Source organism: Equus quagga, chromosome 1 (assembly GCF_021613505.1).
Source record: "Equus quagga isolate Etosha38 chromosome 1, UCLA_HA_Equagga_1.0, whole genome shotgun sequence".
In the NCBI taxonomy this organism is placed as follows: Eukaryota; Metazoa; Chordata; class Mammalia; order Perissodactyla; family Equidae; genus Equus; species Equus quagga.
The window spans coordinates 169,768,519-169,788,221 of NC_060267.1; positions in this window are offsets into that span (position 1 = coordinate 169,768,519).

Here is a 19,703-nt window from a genome sequence, read left to right on the forward strand (position 1 = left end):
GTGAACTTAACTGCTGCGCCACCAGGCCAGCCCCAGTGGGAAGACTTTTAATTACTGATTCTATTTCCTGTCTTGTTACCAGTCAACTCGGATTTTCTATTTCTTCTTAAATCAGTTTTCATAATTTGTGTCTTTCTAGGAATTTCTTAATTTCATCTAAATTTTCTAATTTGTTGGCATTATGTCATTCATAATATTCCCTTTAACCCTTTTAATTTCTGTATGGTCAGTAATGGTTTCACCTCTCTTAATCACTATTTTGGTAATTTGCCCTTTTTCTCTTATTTTCTTGATCAGTCAAGCTAAGGGTTTGTGGTAGGCAAATAATGGTCTCCTGGGTATGTCCACATCCTAATTCCTGGAACCTATGAATAAATTATGTTATGAGGCAAAGAGGAATTAAGGTTGCAAATGGAATTAAAGACATTAATCAACTGACTTTAAGATAGGAAGATTATCTGGGATTATCCTAGTAAACCACACGTAATCACAAGGGTCCCTAAAAGTGGGAGAGGGAGGCTGAAAAAGAGCCCGACAGATGGCAGTGTGAGAAGAGCTTGGCCTGATCTTGCTGGCGTCGAGGATGCAGGAAGAGAACCATGAGTCAAGGAGAGCAGACGGCCTCTTGAATTGGAAAAGACAAGGAAATGGATTCTCTCTAGAGTTTCCAGAACGAAATGCACCCTGCCAACACCTCTATATTGGCTCAGTGAGATCCATGTTGGACATATAATCTCCAGAACTATAAGATAAGGAAATTGTGTTAAGCCACTAGATTTGTGGAAACTTGTCACAGTAACAGCAGAAAACTAGCACAGATTTTCTCAATTTCTTTAATCTTTTCAAAGAACCAACTTTTAGTTTCATTTATTTTCCATTTTCTATTCCGTTTATTTCCACTCCACTCTTTATTATTTACTCCCTTCTGTTTGCTTTGGGTTTAGTTTGCTCTACCTTTTCTAGTTTCTTAGTGAGGAAGTTAGGTCATTGACTTGAGAGCTTTCTTCTTTTTGCATAGGCATTCAGAACTATAACTTTCTCTGAAAGTGCTGCTTTATTTTCATCCCATAAACCTTGATGCATTGTGTTTCTATTTTCATTCAGTTCAAAATACTTCCTAATTTCCTTTTCTGGTGACTTTTTTGACCCATGGATTATTTAGAAGGGTGGTGTTTAATTTTCAACCATTTGCCATTCCAGAGCTCTTCATTTCTTTCTGTGAATTCAAGCTACTGTCTGCTGTCACTTCTTTTCAGCCCAAAGAACTTCTTGTAGGATTTCTTGTAGGGCAGGTCTGCTAGCAACACATTCTCTCAATATTTTCCTATCTGAGAATGTTTTTATTTCACCCTCAGGTTTGAAGAATAGTTTTGTTGGATTTAGACGTTTTTTCTTTCTTTCAACACTTTGAAAAATGTCATTCCACTGCCTTCAGACTTCGCTGTTTCTGATGAAAAGTCAGCAAACAATCATATTGTTTCTCTGTACAGGAAAAAGAGTTGCTTTTCTCTTTGTGCTTTCAAGATTTTCTGTGTCTTTGGCTTTCAATAGTATCACAATGATGTGTCTTTTTCTGTATTTCTTTGTGTTTATCATGCTTAGGATTTGCTGAGCTTTTTGAATCTGTAAATTAATGTTTTTCATCAAATTTGGGAAGCTTTTGACCACTATTTCCTGTCTTTCTGCCTCTTTGAGACAACCACTATATGTATGTTGGTACACTTGGTGGTGGCCCACAGGTCTCTGAGGCTCTCTTCATTTTTCTTCAACCATTTTTGTCCCTGTTATTCAGTTTGGGTAACTTCTATTGATTTCTCTTCAATTTGCTGATTCTTTCTTCTGCCATCTAAAATCTGCTATTTAACCACTCTAGTGAATCTTTCATTTAAGTTATTACATTTTTAAACTCTAGAATTCCCTTTTCTAAAAAATAATTGCTATCTTTTTCTTGAGATTTGCTATTCACTGAATCCTTATTGTTCTACTTTTAATTCTTTAAGTGTAATTTCGTTTAGTTATTTTAGCGTATTTCTAATAGCTAAATTCAAGTCTTCATCTGTTAAATTCAACATCTTGGGGAACTCAGACAGTTTCTTTTGACTGCTTTCTTTTTCCGTAGTATAACTGAGATTTTCTTATTTATTTTCATCTTATAATTTTTTATTGAATCTTGGACATTTTAGATCATATATTTTAGCAACTCCGGATTCTGACTGCCCCCACTAAATATTATTGTTGTTACTGTTGATTTGTTTGCTTGTTTGTTGAGCAACTTGCCTGGGCTAAGCCCTTGAAGTCTGTCTCCTCTACCCTATCTGGCTGCTGACGTCTCTGCTCAGTTTTGTTTTGTTTGTTATTTTTTATTTTAAAGCCTAGCTTCCTCGAGTTCACTCTAATGTCTGCACACCTTGCTGTTCAGCCAAATACTAGAGGTTGTGCTCAAACACCTGGAGCCAAGGAAGCTTCCACTTTCCTCTAATGGATCATCGTGTGAGCGGGGGAGCTCATTCAAAATTCAGGGCATTTTCAAGTCTCCTAGCGTTTACTTTCTGCCAGGTCCTCTAGGGATGTCTCACGTACTGCTGTGTGCATGAGCACAGGCTCCATTGGCCAAGGATGTGCAGGTGGTTTAGGCCTGCGGCAGTTTCTGTTGTTCATACACACAGCCTCAGTCAACCTGGGATATGTGGAGAACGGATCAAGCCTCTTATGGTTGTCTCAGCCCCAGAACTTCCTGTGAAATTTCTAGACAGTCTGCTAGTTCATTGCATGCCCCAGACACACCCACAGTCTTAGAAGATCAAAGCCACTAGCCCTCACCTGTTCGTTTACTGCCAAGATCATGACTTTAATTGACAATGCTCTAAATCAAGTAAACCTCTTCTGGAAGAGACAGCAAAACAACTGGTTCTCATGACCTTCCCTACCTACTCTTGAGGAGCTACTGTACCAGTAGAGCTGGAGGGAGAATGAGAGCAATGCGTGGCAAGAATTCCACAGACTTTCACTATTCTTAACCAGAATTCAGCAGTTTTCATGCATAAATGCTTTGGTCACTTTCCTATAGGCTGAAATGGCTGTTCTTGATAGTTTTATGCAACTTTATAGTCACTTTGGGGAGGGGGATATTTGTTGACTCTCCTACACAGTCATGCTAGAAGTGAATCAGGAAAACTTTTAAAAACCTTATTTGTGTTATAAGTCCTTTTTCTCCCCCAAGTCATCTCAAATCCGTCTCTAACAAGGCAAGTAAGAAGGAAAGGAAAAGAGGCAGGGAGCAAGAAAGGCAAGAGAGAGAGAATTCTGAAAGCAAAAATATTGGCAAAAATATTTTAAAGAGATTTCACTGACTTTTCCTGCTCTTTTTATATTTTCATTTTCCATTTTGTAATTTCAACCTTGTGTTTTTATGATTTATTTAATTTTCAAATAGCTAATAAGTGTACATGACTCAAAAAGTAAACTGAAAAATGAGTACACAGTCTGTCTTTCAGTCCTTTAACCCATTCATCCAATTCTCACCCCATTCTTCCACAGGTAATTTATTTTATTTTTATTTTTTATTTATTTATTCTTTGTACTGCCCAAGTTTCTTTAGAAAAATGCAAGCATATAAAAAGATATATTCTTGTTTTTCTCCTTTTTCTAACAGAAGTCAAAATACAATATACACACTGCTCTGCTCTTTCTTTTTTTCACTTAATAATAGATCCTAGAAAGCTCTGCATGCCGTTCCAGTTTCCTTGTGCTTTTGTATAGCTGCATTGTATTTCATTATAGATGTAGCAGGCTTTATTTGACCAGTCCACTACTGATAAATCATACCCAGAAAATCTCTGCCCACAATCTACATGATGCTACGCAAGGGCCCTTCTGCATTCAATGTTCCTCTAAGCCATCGTTCAGTTAGCTGGATGAGGGAGAGTCTCTCCTTTCAGCCCTTTTCCCAATCAGTTTACCGCAGCCCTAACCGAGATTACCAATTCAAACGTCATCAGAATGGGTGGATTAGGAGAATCCTGAGAACCCACCTTCGTCAACCATGGAGAGCTTCCTCCTTGGTAGCCTAGCCAAATTTGAGATAGCCCAGTTCCTGCACACACCTGTGGATGTGTTTCCTGATTCCCAGTTATAAAAGAATAAGGTTCTTATTATACAAGAAGACATGCTAAGATTTTTACCTTTATAACAGTAATTTTTTTAAATGCACATTCCTTTCCTGAGGTTGTATATTGAAGGTTAAGAGTCTTATAGCAAAGATGTTTGGGGAAAGCTGAAACTCTCTCTCTCTCTCTCTAAGAACTTATCCCAACCCACAGCTGTTATTGACGGGGGTGCGTCAGGGGGCTGTGTTAGTACCACATGCCCTTAGCCACCCACTCCTCTGTCTGATCCAAGAATGAACAACCAACCCAAAGGATCACCAAGGTTTGACTGGCCAAGGACAAACAAATATTTGGCAATCACTAATTTATTCCAAAAGACACAGAGAATATGAGTATGATGGGCATGTCACCCAGAGAAGTCCCTAAAACATTTTCCATGTCTAATGCTTTGTTTTTAAGTTGTGTTTGCTTATAGGAACCAAGGCAGAAAAATGCCAGGTGGCCAAATGGCAGAACCAGTCCAAACCAGAAAGGTCGAAAATGACGATGGGGTGCCATGTGTAAAAGTAAACGCGTGCAAAAGGTGCCATGCGCAAGCAGGGAAGATCTATGCATGCCCCAAATGCCCCTGCCCCAGCAATGATGCGGAGACCTCTCCCCCTTCACACCCCGTAAGAACCCTGCTCACCTTCCCTTGGGAAGAAGGTGTTTTAGAGCAGGAGCTCTGACTCCTCCATTCATTAATCAATGAATAAAGTTTCTGCTCTGGTGTTCTGAACCCAGTCTTGTTCTATTGACGCAGGCAGCTCTGAGCAAAAGGACCCACTTGCAGGTCATCAGTTCCTTGGGACTTGGTAAGAGGCACTTGAACTGAAGAGTGATGCACATCTAACTGGGGAAGGCATCTGTCCAGGAGCAACATTTCTGAGCCTAAATTGAAGAAAAATTCCTCCCCTTGATAGCAACCGACAGCCAACACTCCCATCTGGATCAACTTCAAAGCCCTTCTCCATTAGCTGAGGCCACAAATGACGCCACTGCTCAAGGCAAAGGGCATTTGTATGGGCAGCAATATCAGAAGCTATCATCAAACATGGTATCTGTTCTGAGTATCAAGATCCCAGCATGCTGAGAGCTTAGATGCAGCCTTTACTCCCCCACCCCCCAAAAAACACCCTCTGACCAAACCCATCCTCCTCTGCCCTTCAACCGTCTCTCTGTTTTGCACTCTTTTAATTGCACTTGTTTTTGAAGCCCATAGAATTTATTATTCAGAAAACAACCTTCTCTGCAATATCAACCTTAATTAACTGTGTTCTTTTTCTATCGCCTCCCACCCTCCACTTCATGCATTTGAATTAAGGCACTCCAGAGCCCCTGGCCAGCACCCCTCCCCCATCGCAGACCCATCAGTGTCTACCAGCCAACCGTGACCAGATAAGGGAAAATGGAATTCCTTATCTCTGGCTGCCAATGTGAAAGGGTCAAGGTTACCAAGGAGAGACCTCCCAAAATGAAGGAGAAGAAGAAAGAAGCCAAGCCTCTCTGGTTTCCATGGAAACGGAAGGTGGAATCATGGCGCATCCCCGAGAGCCTGGCCCGCTTAGCTCTGCTGACATCTTTCCACTTCATTAGCCTCTTTATCAAGTGACTCTGCATAGGACTAAGTGTATTTTGGTGTCAGGGTGCACTGTAGATGATTCAAAAACAGAGTAACCTTTTCCGCAGATCCCCAGTGTCTTCTGGGACCACAGACATCTGCACCCCTCCTCCTCTCGGTCCTCTTTATGGCTCGCTCACTCTTCACTCTCTAATCAAATCTCCAGCACCACGAGGACGGGAGGTGCCCCTACCCAGCAGCCCAGGAAGCCGGGACCCCGGCTGTCAGGGATGCACAGCACTGGAGCCAAGAGGAAGATTAATGACTTTGCCCACAGAAAATGGATAAAATGAGCCCCAAAAAGACAATAAACGCAGAGCGGACTGCGAGGGAGGCTCTGACAGTAACAAATACTGACTGACATCGCATTGTGTTCCCTTTCTAGATGACTTGGAGCTGCCAGTGGAAACACAGATTCATTTAATAAGCACTTCACTGAGACAAAGGGGCCTTTGGGGGTTAGGATTGATCTCCATCGCATGCGTGTGCACACCAACGTTTGTGTGTGTGAAAAGGAATGTCCGCGTTCAGTATCTGTCCCTTTGGAAATCTAAGAGCATGTTGTAATTTCCCAATCTTGTCTCCACGCTTCAGCAAATTTGTCACTAGTAGGTTCTCTAGGCCATGAAAATTCTCCTGCAACCAAGAGTCCAGGGCTGAAAGGAAATCAGTCAGGGGACTTAAAACACCCTTGATAAGTTTGCCCTCTCTTTCAGAAACCCTTACAGGTCGGAGTCCGGGGGAAGGACTATGTTCCTCTTGTACTCAGGCTGCAGTGACCTTTACAGGAAGTGTGTTTGGCCAGGGAGCGAGCAGGGGAAGCTGGGAGCTGCGGGAATGAGACTGACAAGGAGCTTCTGAGAAGGCTGGGGGCTACCTTGGTTTTCTTTTGTTTTCTTCTTACCAAATTCATTTACAAACGCTGTGTCATGGAGGCCAGGGACTCCGGGTCCCATGTCCCAGTGCCAACACCAACTGTATGTGACTTTGAAGGAGTCGAGTTGCTCTCTCTGGGCCTCACATTGCCCTTCAGAGGAATGAGAGGGCTGGACTGCGTAACGCTAAGATCCCTTCCAGTTCTGATGTTGTCCTACCTCTCACACCCACACCCCAGCCCTACCTCCCTCATCTCTTCCCAGATTTAATCCACACCACACTATCTCCAGCCTCACAACCCTGGCTCTGAGCGTGGCCAGAGCCTCATTATCTCCTGCTAGACAGGTACCCTGGCCGCCCACCAGGCCCCCAGTCTTGCTCTCCTCCCATTCATTCTCCAGAACAGCTGTCCTCAAAGTGTATTCCAGGCCAGCAGCATCAGCATCACCTGGGAACTTGTTAGAAATGCAAATTCTTAGGCCCTATCCCAAATCAGAAATTCCAGGCTGGGACCCAAATATTGGATTCCTCTAGATGAGGGTAGTAAAGTCCTCTTTGATCTAACCTCTCTGGGCCTCTCCAGGTCCTCTTCTGACCACTCCCTTCCTTAGAAAATATTTACTCCCCAGCAACTCTAGACTTGTTATTTCCAAACACAAGTTGGAATTATTTCTCTGGCCCCACAGAAGTCATTCCTTCTCGCTAGAATGGTCTTTATGGCCAATCCTGACTTTGCAAGGCTAAGTCCTTCTCAACCTTCAATTCAGTGCAGATGATACCCCTCCAAAAAGACTTCCCTGGCTTTCCCACTTCCAAAACTGGGATCGGTATCCCTCCCTTGTGCTCCCATCATTCTTTGTGTATACCTCCATACTTAGCACATATCACCTTAGGGGTAGGCAGGATTCTAAGATGTCCCCTAAGGTTTCCCACCCCACCCCACCCCACCTCCAGCATACACAGCCTGCATAATCTCTGGAACACTGAATATGATGGATTTTACTTTTATAATGCTATATTTTATATGCTATATGGTTGACCTTAAAATAGGGAGATTAACCAGGTAGTCCCAACCTAATCACAAGAGCCCTTTAAAAGCAGAGTTTTCTTCAGCTGGTTGGAAAAAGAGTCAGAGAGATTCAAAGCAGGAAAGAGATTCAACCCAAGGAGGTTCTCCATGGCTGAGACAGAGGGGGAAGGGGCAAGGACCTAGCAGCAGCTCTAGGAGCTGAGAGCAGTCTCCAGCTGACAGCCAAGATGGGAATGGGGACTCTAGTCCTACAGCCTCAAGGAACTGAAGTCTGCCAACAATGAGGGTAAGCTTGGAAGTGGATTTTTCCACAGAGCCTCCAGACAAGAACTCAGTCCAGCCAGCCCCTTGATCTCAGCCTTGTGACACCCTGAGCAGATGCGCCATGCTGGACTTCTGACCTAAAAAATGTGAGCCAACTTTAAGCCACTAAAGTCAGGGCAATTTGTTACACAGCAACAAAAAAAACTAACACAACTGGCATTAAAACTGCCTGCTCCCATTGTAGCTCCCCGACTGACCGAGCTCCTTAAAGTAGAAACTTCTTTATTCATTTATTTCTCTAGTTTATCTAATACAACAACAATAGATGTCCTTCTCCTTAAGGTGCTGCTGCTTTGTATGTAATACAAGTCGGGTACAGTGCCCAGCCTCTCGCCTCAGAAGCCCAAAGTAGGGAGATCCTGCCTGTCTCTACTCCCTGGAATTCAGACAGCTGGACTCTCTCTTCCACAAGCTGGAGTGAGTGGGGTGATGACCCTGAGACAGTCAGGTTTATTCCTGGCAGCCACAGGGGTATCTAATTCCTGGGCTCTAATGGCAGGTCAAGTGGTATCTTAGCGCATCGAAGGCTGCACCCTGGCCCACGCTTGACTCAAGTTCTCGGTTCCTGCCCATATTTCAAGTCGGTTCTCTAGCCTCCCATTGAATCTCTGAGCCTCCAACAGGTTCCTTTTCTGCTTAAAATGCCCACAGTTGGCTTCCGTTGTTCACAACCAAGAGCCCTAACTGATACAAACTCTGATCATGCTGAACTGACAGCTGAGTGCTTTCCCTATTTCTAAAAGTCTCAGAGACTTATAAGCTCTCTCAGTTACCTGTTGTACACAGTCAAGGTTCTTAGTTGCGAACAAAAGAACCCTTCCTAGCTGATTTAAGTAGAAAAGAAATTTATTAAAGGGTACTGCTAGCTCTCAGCATCTCTGGGAGGCTCTGAAGCCAGGAACAACAGACAAACCCTGCCACCCTCCACATTGCTCCCAAGGGGTCCCTGCCAACACCCCCACTGACACAGAAACCACAGGTCCCAGCAACAACACCACACACCGTGTATTTCCACCAGGAACTCTGCCATAGCTGCCTCTGGATGCTGAAAGTCTCTGCCCCTTCCCTGGCCAGAATGGACTCCTCCAGGCACCTGCCGCCCAGCATCACTGGCCTCCTAACTGAAGCCTGACACAGGTGCACCTGAGTGGAAGAACCCTCGCCTGCACTCTGCTCAAGGGAAGCTAGGAAAGCCCATTTCCGGCTTCTTTCTTGGGGAAGCACACTCAGAGGTGAGAAATTCTCCACACACAGGAAAGGTGTCCAAGAGTGCGGAGTGCTGACGTGGCTTGACAGATATCCTATTGACTAAGTAGCTTGACTACGTCTGTTACAGTGTTAGAAATACCTTGCATCCGAAAAATCCTTCTTAGTGGCTAACCAAACTCCCACCTTCTGAAAAGCTCTAATTTAACCAGAATATGCTGTTTCCAGAGGAATTCTATAAGAGCTTGCCACCGCCTTCCAAATGTTTAAATACTGCCATCAAGTTCTCCTTTAATTTCCTTTTATGCTGGTTAAGAAGTAACAATTATTTTCTCCTTCCCTCTTCCTTATGACTCTTTGGAGCTTCAGTCACCTCTAAAGCCATCCTCTTAACCTTTCAGACCTCTCTTCCGTTGCTCGAAAAGCTGCATTCCTTGTGCTGTTCTCTACCAGATTACATAACTGTTTTCATTTTCTCTCATCGTGCTGTCCCCCCAGTTCAGACCCTTAGCTACCCGCTCCGATGACAGCATCCCATGGCCCCAAGGGTCATCCAGCTCTGCTAGGTCATGCAGCCCTGTGGCCAAACCACAAATTTTTCAGTGACTTGGTATTATGGGATGTTCAGCACTAAAAGCAGCCCTCCCACCCCCTTGCCACTGCGTAGCAATAGTGCATACCCAGCTCAGAGGTCACTGGAAGAACAGAGACTCAAAGAAGCTGCAAGTTGGCACACTACCGCCATGGAATGGAACACTCCCCCAAAGACTTACACTAGCTGTGTGACCTCAGATGGCGCTTTACCTCTCTGACCTTCAGATTCCTCAACTGAAATGTTTAGATAATAATATTTGCTCACAGAATTGTTGAGAGGGTTAAATGAGGTGAAGCATCTAAAGTGCATACAGCAAGTGCTCAACACGTGCCACCCCACAGGGATAACTTGGAGACCCAAAGTGATAATGGGTGTAAAAACACCATAAACTGGAAAAGCGCCATACACCTCAGGGTGTTATTAACATCACAGTCACTAATATTATTTTCACAAACTGAATGAAAAGGTGTGGGTACAGCCTTGATAAAATGCACTTCCTGGGAGGACACTAATGGGTTTCCATAAGTTGCCCCAAGAAGGAAAAGTATGATGGTTAATTTTATGTGTCAACTTGACTAGCCTAAGAGAGGCCCACATAGCGGGTAAAACAATACTTCTGGGTGTGTCTGTGAGAGTGTTTCTGGAGGAGATTGGCATTTGATTCAGTAGGGTAGACTGAGTAAAGAAGATTTGTCCTCACCAAGGACCTCACAAGGACATTGGATGAGTGGGCATCATCCAATCCTTTGGGGGCCCAAATAGAACAAGAGGCAGAGGGAGGGTGAATTCTCTATCTTCTCTATCTGGGATGTCCATCTTCTCCTGCCCTCGAACATCAGAGCTCCAGGTTCTCAGGCCTCTGGACTCAGACTGATTGTACCATAGGCCTTACTGCTTCTCCAGCTTGCAAACAGCAGACTATAGGACTTCTTGGCCTCCATGACTGCATGAGCCAATTCCTATAATAAATATACATATATATTTATATAAATATATATAAAAATATATATATAAATATATATATATATTTCCTGTTATTTTTCTCCAGAGAATCTTTGACCAATACTGTGAGTATACATCCATTATAGTCACTCCCAAAATGGTTGAGCTACTCTTGTGATTTACAGAGACAGGGACTGAGGGGACAAGACCTTGCCCAAAATGGACAGTGACAGAGATGGACCTTTCCCAAAATGGACAATGACAGAGATAGACCTTGAATCTAGTGCTCCCAGCTCAGTCACCATCACCTTGGCAGAACAAGGCTTCCACACTGGCCTTTGCAGGCCAGACAGTGCTCCCCAGCCCCACCCACACACCCCAGCCAGGCTTCCAAGAGGCACCCAACATCCAAACCACCCAGAAAAGCTAACCATTCAGTAGTCAGAATTGGTGGTTCCCTAAAACATGATGTGAAGGGTCAAGGAAAGGTCCACGCCAACAGTGCCGCCCCACCCATCTGCCTCTGGATCTGAAGTCTCCTGCCCCTTGTATTAACCTTGTTAGGAAATTTCTAAATGGAAACAGCAATTTGAAGGTGAGCTTTGGAACTGTTATTATCAACACCACGCTGAGAACTAGTCTAGCAGATCCTGAGTAAGTGCAAAGATGGGAGTTTGTGTGGAGACTGGGCACAGAATACAGATAATATAGGTTAACAGTAAGGGCAGAAAAGTCATGTAAAGAATACTTTTGGCATGATAAATAGGATCTGCCACATCAAAGGCCAGGGTGGGGGCCACTAAGGGATGCCTGAGGTTCCTAGGGGAAAGGATAAAGAGAGTCATCCTATAGCTGACCCTCGTTCCAGGCTCAGCCCCGGACAGCACCTCATCAGGAAGTCTTCCTGGGCCCCCCAAGATTGAATGAGGTACCTGCCTTCAAGGATTTCATAGCATTCTGAGCCTCCTTATCATGGTACTTCCATCTCACTGGCTGTGAGCTCTCTGAGGGCAAAATTAGGTCCTGTTGCATCCCTGACATGCCACAGAGGGCCTGGCAAAGACTACTGACTGGCTTTATGGAGGGCACCTCAAGTCGAATCAACCTGCCTTAATACATTGGCACGCCAGACTGGGAGTAAAGCCCTTTAAACCAAGGCTATTTCTCCTGAGATCCGGGACCCTCCTGAGCCTAATAATTCCTTTAAATTCAGAGATAATTCATGGAGTGTGTTAACTGGAAGACGAGAAACGAAGCCATCCTCTCTGGTTAGCCCAGGAGCCCCACACTCACTCAGGAGCAGAATTCCGAAATTCTAAAGAGGGTGGATAGGCAAGTGTGGCAACCTGTGTGAAGAGGGGGTGGCTTTGCCTAGCTGGCACTCAGTTTTTAATGGTATTACATGTTTCAGGTATTTCAGGTCACTATTTTTTTAAAGAAAATCTTATTTTAAAATTGCTTTTATTTATACTTAACAAAAGAATGAGAAAATGTCAGTGGTCTCTATCAAAGAATATATATGTATATATAAATGACACATATTTGGGCTGAGGGTGGTCTGGGGAGCCCCTGGAGGTAAAGGGAGGGCTATGCCCCTATCCCCACTACAGAACCGCCACTTTCAAGGACACTCAACCTGCTGCCAGGTCCATCTCTCCCACTCGCTGCCTTTTGCCTGAGTCACAAAATGAATCAGCTCCACTGAGGAAGCCACGGCTTTCAGCAAGACCTCACAGCAGAGTGCAAACAAAGGAAAACTGAAGCAGAAAGAAAATACATCACATCCAAACAGGGTCTTTCTGTGAGCCCCACTGTCTGCAGCGCCAATTCAGGAAGCCACTATCGATTTTCCATGGGAAAGAGAACTAAGGAAATAGAAAGCTTGCGGGGGAGTCAGGCCATACGGAGGCTAATATCTCATCTCTCTGTGTTATCTTTTTCCACAGTTCAAAAATCAATTAGTGATGAATTTCTCTGGAAACTTCTTAAACAATGTTATTTCATTAAAGATCGGTGCAAGCACCATCAGATTTGCTTTGCAGGTGTGAATTAGAAAATTAGCCTTGTCCTTTTAATAATTTCCTCCTTGGTCACATTACATCAGTCTACATAATGTCTAGTACCAGCTGAGCAGGAGCCGAAGGGAAGCACATAATTTCTTTTTCGCCTCCAGTAATAGAAATACAAGCAGGCAGGATGGAAAACATGGGCACTTCCTAGAACGGGAGCAGGAGACAAAATGGAGGAAAGCCCCGGAGAGGCCAGCAAGAGCCTCAGAAGACAGATCTTCATGGCTACTGAGAATAACCCGCCTGCAAGTAAAGAAGAAAAGGAGCAGAGGGCAACTAGGAAGACTGCAGTACCCGAGGGAGAGGCCAAGAGGCAGGCTTGGGGACAGCCTGTCTCCCCAGTAATGTACTCTGAGGCGAGGCCAGCTAGGACACTTTCTCACTTTGTAGCTGCTGGCCCCAGATGTGTCCATCTTGACGGGCAGCGTGTGCTACAGGTAATAGAATGGAGAGACATGTGCCGCTCTGCAAGTGAGGGGCGCAATCACTGACCAAGCACGATGCCTGTCCTGACACCACGGTCTGCAACTGCCATAGTCCCTACTTCCCTCAACAAAGGGAGATGAGCCCTCATTAATTCAGACTAATTTGCTAGAAGGCCAACCTAATAGACAGTAGTAAGATGCTCTTAAAGGATTCCATTTTATCACTTTCATTTACACATAGTAAAAGGAACTAAGTCTGCCTTTGATGAATAGATAAAAATGATTAGTAGTTAGCTCATTAAAGCAAAATCTAAAAATAAATTAACTAACGTTCTATCGACTGAACAAAATTACATTAAAACTAAACTGTGCCAGGCAGAGAAAATAACCAAGTCACCATCCCTGTCCTCGAGGAGCATGCAGTCTGGGTAGGTCAGTACCCAGGTCAGCAAATAATTGATTGCAACAGAGTAAAACTCGTGTTATTAGAGGTCAGCTAAGAGAGGAGGATGGGAATACAGAGAAGGGCACCTTACCCAGAGGGAGCAAGCCGGGCAGCCAGGGAAGGCTTTTTGGAAGCACTCCTGGAACTGGGTCTTGAAAAACAGTTATAAGTTAGCCAGGTTGGGGGGAGGTAAGGTGAGCAGGAGGGGAGAGGAGAAAGGAATGGGGACCACATGGTCATTCCAGGCATTCCTATAGTAGTGCATGGTTTGCAAACCTCATGGTTTACCTATGTTTTCTTGTTTTGACTTCAGAACAGCCTATTATACATGAAGACAGAGCCCATGTGACTCCCCCAACCCAGCTGGTGAAGAGAGGAACCAAGGAATGGAATCAAGTTCCCCGTACTCCAGACTCTGCACCCTGTCGGGAATCTGATGAAAAATACAGACCCTCTTGTCAGCAAAAAAAAAATGCACATATGTTCACACTCACACACACAAAAAATTCACATGCGATTAGATGGCACTCAGAAATCCTCTAAAGCTGGGCTCAGCCCCAGGATCCCAGCTAAAAGCTCCTTCTCTGAGCAGAGCTAGTCTATGCTTACACTGTAATCGCCCCACATTGTCTGTAGGTAAATGCAGACTTCCGGGTCACTCTGATGATTCTACTTTCAAGCAGGTAGCCGGTCACTCCCCTTCTAAAGCGGTTTGCCCTAGTGCTAGTGAGCTTCATGTCCATGGATCAAGCCGAGTAAACCTTCAACCCGGCAACATCTGAACAATCTCAGATTCAACAAGACTTGGACTGGGGGTCGTATCTTACACTGTGTCTGCCCAAAATGGATTCTGTCTGCTGGGGCCCTTGGGGTCCAGAGTTACAGGCTCACATTTTGCGGGGAGAGTCTGGATGGGAGAGTGAGTGAGCAGTCAGGATAGACAGGGCTGGAACCCAGTGAGAGAGGCAGGCAGCAGGCATCTGAGGAAAGGAGCCCTCTAGTTCCTTCTCCCCACCTCTAGGTCTTACAGTGTCTTAAGCAGTTCCCAGGCTGACCTCCCAAGCTCTGAGACCTTGCAGGGGACAATTATCTTAGCAGCAAAAGAGAATTTTGAGTGTAACCTAAAAATTTTTAGTGTAACAGCCTCTCCGCCCTGCCCTCCCATCCCCAACGGCTGGCAGCAAACCCTCCTCCTCGCCCTGATCGCAGGGTCAGGGCAGGGGGTACATCTTCCAACTCACCCCATATGCACAGCATGGCTTGGAGCCTGGCTCACAGCAGGTGCTTCCTAAATATGTAGTGAAGTAATGTGTGAATGATGTTCCATATCTCCCCGTCATGGACTCAAGATCATCTCTGGAAGTGACAGAGAAGGAAAGGAATTGAAAGAAATCTCCTTCCCTCGCAGGTTTCATATCACCACGGCACATTTTCAGAAGTTCCTCTCTCTTACCTGAGTATCCACAGACACGATGCTCTAGTAGGCTTGCTCAAGTACCAGCTGACTTGCTGCAGGCTAGTCCTCTGCCCACAGTTGCAGGGTCCCTGTGGGCCATGTCCAGGCTCCTGAGAGGCCAAATGCCAACTCTCGTGACTCCTCATGTACCAGCGGCCAACAAGCCCTGCCCACGGCCCTCTTCCCCACAGATGAGGACATCAACAGGGAAAATGCAGAATTTAAACGATCCTACAGGAAGGAAATCAACAACTCTTAGAGACCAAATTCTAGGACCAGAGTAGAAACTGAACATTCTGGAAGTGATAATTGGTCTCATTTATCTAAATTTAGAAGGTCTGGAAAGGGAAAGAGTAACTATTAAGACATGTTATTTAGAAGATAAGCCTTTAATCAAAGAGATGAGTCAAACCCAAACTCAAACCAAAATCCTGCTCAAATCAGGGGTTTGAAATATAAGTTCCTTTGGGGATAAAAGTCAGATCTTATTTAACTTGAAAATGAATAAGAACTTTCACAAAAAGAATAAACTCTCTCTACAAAAACAGGCCATCTGATAACTGCCAAAGCCACCAAAAATCATTAGTTGCAAATCAGAAATATTTTGAACAAAAATGATGCCTGTGTGCTGAGAGATTGGCTAATTGCTCAAAGTTCACACACAGTGCTTTTAAACCATCTGGGAAATTGCTCCAGATCAGGTGGATTAGGTGCCCACCGCCTTGCACTCTGGTATGGCCCCATCCCAGCTTTCCCTCAATGACCTCTGTCATGCACAGCTCACCCTCCCTAGCAGGCCCTTCTCTTACCCCCTTCCAGCTCCTCAACAGCAAAGTGGGATTGATAATTCCTCATTTCCCCCCATCTTCAAGTCAGTTTAGTTTAATAAATATTTCTTGAATGCCTGGGACTGTACTAGGTGATTTAGATGCAAAAATGAATAAGACAGGGTCACTGACCTGCTGGAACCCCACCAGTAATGTGTAAGAATGACAATCAGGAGATGTCCAGGGTGCTGAAGTAAGGCACCCAGCCTGGGACTTGGAGGAAGCAGCACCTAAGATATCTCTAAGGGCTACAAAGGAGCTGTCAGTGAAGAAGAGGGAGAGAGGACATCCCACTCAGAAGGAACATCAGGAGCAGGACAGAAGCAAGACATAATCTAGTGCAAGCGAGGAGCATAGGTAATTTGGTCCTCTCAGAACCCAAGGGCAGAGCGGCAAGGAGCGGCAGGCGATGAGGCTTGACAGCTGGGAAGCACTGGGCCGGGAGTCTGCGAGAGCTGGGCTAAGCCTTTGAAGTCTATCCTGTGGGTGGAGGAGCACCATCTTAGAGTTTCCAATATGAAAGTGACTTAGTCATTTTGGCACTTTGGAACAATCATTTTTCCGCAAAAGGATATTATAAAGATAAAGTGAAATAAATAGGGAGGAATAAGGGTGAGACTAAAAACAATAAAAAGCCATCATGAAGTTTACTACATAAGTGACCTCACTTCACGACAATGATCGCTGTTAATAGCAGCCCAAAGCATAGCCAGTCAGGGGTGCTCTGTAGGCATGGACTCGGGAAGAAGCTGAGGTGTTCCCAGGACTTCTATCCCCAGCCCATCTTATGGCCACTGCAGACCCAGTGCAGATTCCTGTCTAGATTTCCTTTGCTGGGTCTGGACACTATTTGTGGCTCCCTGCATGTACCTTCATACTAAATTGACCACCTGGTAATCTACGCCTGGGGCAGTCTATAGGGTGAACTCAGTGTTCTCCACCAATTCTTAGCTCATCTTCATAAAGTTCAGAAAGATAACATTCCTCAGATGCTGTCAAAGACCCCTGAACTAGAGAGTCAGAGGAGCTATGAGAGTCAAGAATCTGGCCCAGCATGGGCACCTCTGCACGAGTGCACAATTGGGTCTCAAATATGGCCTGGCTAACCACCTGTTATAATGAAATTCTAAGTTCTCTGTTAGTCATTATTTCTACCCATGGTGCTTCTGGAAATTGTACATATTCCCAGATATAAGATTCAGAGATGACAGGTGGATCAGTCACAAAAAAATAGCCTCTGAATGCTACAAAATCTCTGTATCTTCCTTTATCATTCTTTATTTTTCTTCATAACATTTGTCACAATCTGTTGATACTTTATATATCTGTATGTTCGCTCATTGTCTACCTCTCAGACTTTATAAGAGGAAAAAGATTTTTCTGTTCATTGCAATATCCTCAGAGCCCAGAACAGTGTCTGATCAAAGTGAAGTCTCAATAAATATATGTGAAATAGATGAATGAATGACTACAGTACACCTATCTTCCTCTAGCAGCCTTGTTTTTTTTAACTGTTCACTACTTCATTAAGTGAGGAAATGGTATAGAGTGGGGGGAAGCATGAATGACTGACAGATTTATTTATTGCATTCATTTCATTAACTCAAAAAAAATTTCTTGAGGACCTGTGATATGCTGGGATTTAAAGTATCTTCAAAATTTGTATCCAGGTCAAAAAAATAGATGCTCGGATGGTTTCAAACAAAGAGAAGGAATATTTGGGAAATCTGTAGCCTTGAAAATAGGAGGTCCAGATCATGCATCCTGGAATGTGAAGGGATTTCACCAAAATTACTTACTCAACCACAAAAGCAGATGTGGGAAAGAAAGATGAAAGCTATCGATTGCCATAAATAGCTCTCCAAATCCTTTCTTTTGCAACATCAATCATTTCAAAATAATCGAAAAATTAGGAGAAAGTCCCTAGTCAGTGCAGAGGATACAGTGACTTTTAAAGAACTAAAATACCAGGCAGAATTGAGAGCTTTCAACCTGAATACCAAAGAGAAAGGTGGCGGGAATGCTATTGATGGAATGCATGCAGCTATAAGAAAAGCATTTGATATAGTGGTGTAAAGTGTTACACTCAAAATTAATTCAAATTGGCTTAGTAAGGAGAGCTGCCACATAAATTTAAAACTGGCTCAAAGTCTGCAAACAAAGGATGATGACAAATGGAAATGTATGGATTTCGTGGGGAGGTAGGATGCACGGGGTCATCTTTATTAATGATCTGAAAGAGGGAGAGTAAACAGCATGTTAATGGAACTTGCAAATGATGCTAATTTGGGAGGTGTTGCTCTGATCACTGTGGACAGAGAGGGAATGCAAATGAACCTTAAGTGGTAATAAACATGAAGAGGAAACAACACAATGAGATTCAAGTGCAGACCATGCCCAGGGCAACTTGATGGCTCCCTACTCCCACCCCAGAGCTCTTTGCCCCTTGCGTTTGCGGGATGGGGCTGGAGGAGAAAAGAATATAACCCTAACTCCAAAGGCGTAATGTAACAAAGTATTCCTCGCTTGTGCAATTTTCTTTTACTGGTCCTTTAAAATTCCACAAAAAGCTTTCCCTAGATTCAGAGTAAGAGTGGTGCTTGCTCTTGGATGATGGGGCTCCATAAATTACTGTGCAAGAGAGGCTGTTAAAAGAAAACAACCAAATAATGACGGGGTTGGGGAGATTGATTTATGAAAAATGACCCGAAGGGGTAGACTTTTGTTAATTGATGGCTAAGTGGTAACATGATAATGACCTGCTGAGATCTCTCCATGACAAATAACCAAGGGAAGGAAATATTTAGGACCAGAAAAGGAACTTCTTCATCTTGCCCGGCAGACAGCGCCTCTCCCTTGGGACTACCGCTCCCCTGAGTTTTTCCCGCACTGTTCTGACAGACTTCCCCTCTAAGCAGCCCATGTTCTGGGCCCTCTTTGTGCCACCCCTGCCCCCATGAGCACCGCAGCTCATGAGCTCCTCACTGTTGCCCCTGACCTGATCAACAGCATGAAGGAAGGGGCCAGAGGGAGAGCACGGACACAGTGAGAGTGGACACTGACCCTCGCAAAAGGGCAGGTGGGGAGACGAGGTCTCAAGATCTCTCCTCTTCTTAAACAAGCCTCCTCCCACTTCAAGAAAATGAATGTGAGAGCTCTATGCAAATAGATATGACTGTATGCAAATATGAGAGTTGATACTGTGTTCATTTCCCCAGCAGGTTCAGCCACCCAGATTTATGACCTCCAGCCAGAGAGCTGTCTGGGGCTGCGCCAGTGGCAGCTAGTGGAAGGAAACTGTAACAGAGAATGTCTCCAGCTTCAGTTCAACTCGGACTCGTAGGAAGGCAAAGTGGAAGGAGGCTTAGAGACTGTTTGTCCCATTTCTTTATTTTACACATGAAAACACAGAATTTAAAAAAAGTTTTTTGAACGCATGTTTTCACAAAGACAGCCTGACCAAGGTCACACCATATTGTTTTATTGGTAACAGTAGTAGGTTAATATATCTCTCAATCCACCTTTTAGAGAAGAGCAACTGGGACCAGACTGGCTCAACTCTTGCTCAAGGCCACAGAGCTGGGGTCCTCTGCCTTGGGTGTGGCTGCCCTCAGCTCTCTCAGCACACCCAAGCCCCACCTCACCCGGTCAGCCAGTGTCTAAGCCTAGAAAGGCCCCAGACACCTGGGCTGCAGACACGGCTTAGGTGATCAGACCCCACAGGCTTTCTCACAGGCCAGAG